At 42.7% G+C, this 1,936-nt stretch overlaps 1 protein-coding gene across 1 annotated transcript in view; it reads left to right on the top strand.

Moving 5' to 3' along the window:
- Nucleotides 1-1,858: 1,858 nt before the first annotated feature.
- Nucleotides 1,859-1,936, top strand: part of Pak5 (p21 (RAC1) activated kinase 5) — a 290,034-nt gene continuing 289,956 nt past the window's right edge. The window contains exon 1 of the mRNA XM_048811304.1: nt 1,859-1,936. This exon is cut by the window's right edge and continues 173 nt beyond it. The gene's annotated coding sequence lies outside the window, so the exon portion shown is untranslated.

The following is a 1,936-nucleotide window of genomic DNA, read 5'->3' as shown; positions in this document are numbered from 1 at the left end:
ATTAATCTTAGAAAACGTAAATTTTCTTTTTTTATTTTTTTTATTGTTTTTTTTAAATTTTTTATTGTTGGTTGATGAACACATTTAAATACAACAGGGACTCTTATAAATGATTGAAGTTCAATAATTCAAGTCAAAATTTTAATTGATACCAACCAATCAATAACTGCATAGTAACAAAAATGTTTTTGGTTGTTGCATATATATGAATGAACATATAAGAAAATAAAAAAATAGAAAATATTTATACAAATAACATGAGGGTGGAAATGGGGTTGGGGAGTACAAAGTTAGCACTATGTGAGCAATTTTGAAGATAAAGTGATGGATTTAGAGACTCATTTCTTTTAAATAGAATGATAGCATATGATATACCAGGACATATTTCTTCTTTATACTTAGGAATATTTGGGGAGAAAAGTAATCATTCGCTCATCTTACAGTTCCTATTTTGATATGGCAGCTACTACATTGGAGTATGAATGAATGGAAAACCAACAAGGGAGAAATGATGAATATCATACTATTAGCCAGAAAACTGTATAAGGCTATTGAATAAAATAGGGTATGAGGAGATAAAAATCCTTATTTTGTACTCTGCTGATCGATGATAGAATTAGATACTACATGCATTAGTTTATAAGGGTACTCTTGGGATAGCTGAGGATGGACAGGCACGTGACTTCTCCATTTCCTAGGTTGAAACCTCCTGGCTGGTTTTGTCTCTGTCTCTCTCCCCATAGTGTGGTGGGTAAATATTCTTGATATTGCTGGAGACTTCAAGGGTTTGAGAAGGGTATAGACAACTGGGGGATTATAATTGAAACACAAGACATCATTGCAAGCTTCAGTCCAAACTCGTTCAATAACAAAACAACAACAACAACAACAACAAAACAAAAACAAAACCTGTCATCTCTTGGTCCCCAAACACCCTACTTGTGCTCATAATCTGTCAGTCTCTTCACATGGACAAGCCCAACCTTGATGTTACATGTGCAATAAATTAACACTTCGATGTATGTTGAGTTTTTGTCTCTGCTCAGGAAAGGCACAGGTATCTGCAAGGCACACTTGTTCAGTCTTGAGTGAAACAGTTCCTAACAATGAGTTTACTAGTGAACTAGCAAAGTGAGCATGAAGTGGTCCAGGAACTCACCTTTCCCTAGGCACCACATTCGAAACCACAAATTCACCAGTTTGTGTACGAAGTCACTCTGACCTTACTGAACTTCGTTTCAGAAAAGGGGTAGCAACCCCAGGGACACCTTCACTTGAGTTGCCACGCCAGGCAGGAGGGGTCTCTGTACACCAGAGATACTTTCTGGGATGGCTGATTGAAGGATATGATCACTCCGAAGTCACGGATGGGGGTTTCTCTGAGCAATAGGAGGGCCAGCAGCAGGGCACCAACATCACCTGAGAAGTTTGGTTTGCAGAATCTCAGGCCCCAACCAATTGAATCCGAATTTGTGTTTTAATTCACAGGCTTATTAAAGTTTGTGAAGCCCGGGTCCTGGTGTTGGTAAAGATGGTGGCAAACCTATCTGCCTCTCAGCCCCTCCCTGCCTACCCACCTTTGCTTGTCCCTTAAGCAAAGCTCAGCCCTTGCAGTAGTCCTGCACAAAATTTTGGCAAATCTCGAGTGTGTGGGGACCGGGTGTGCAGAAGCTGCCCCCGCGGGGAGGTCAGAAAGAAAGTGTGATTGGATTGGCTGCTTTCTCCAGCTCCGGAGTGTAGACACTCCCGCCACACTCCCCCCCTCCACACCCCCCGCAGCTGCTACAGCCTGCTTCCAGCCGGCTGCCGCGAAAACCCGGAGCAGCTGCGTGTGCTCGTGGACAGCCCTCCTAGGGGCGAAGCCAGGCAGCTGGGCATGCTCAGTAGCTGGGGGAGGTTTGGGTGGAGAGTAGAAAGCTTTGGCTCTGCCCCCCAC

Source organism: Marmota marmota, unplaced genomic scaffold, assembly GCF_001458135.2.
Source record: "Marmota marmota marmota unplaced genomic scaffold, marMar, whole genome shotgun sequence".
NCBI classification, from domain to species: Eukaryota; Metazoa; Chordata; class Mammalia; order Rodentia; family Sciuridae; genus Marmota; species Marmota marmota.
This window is presented reverse-complemented; position numbering and strand designations above follow the sequence as displayed.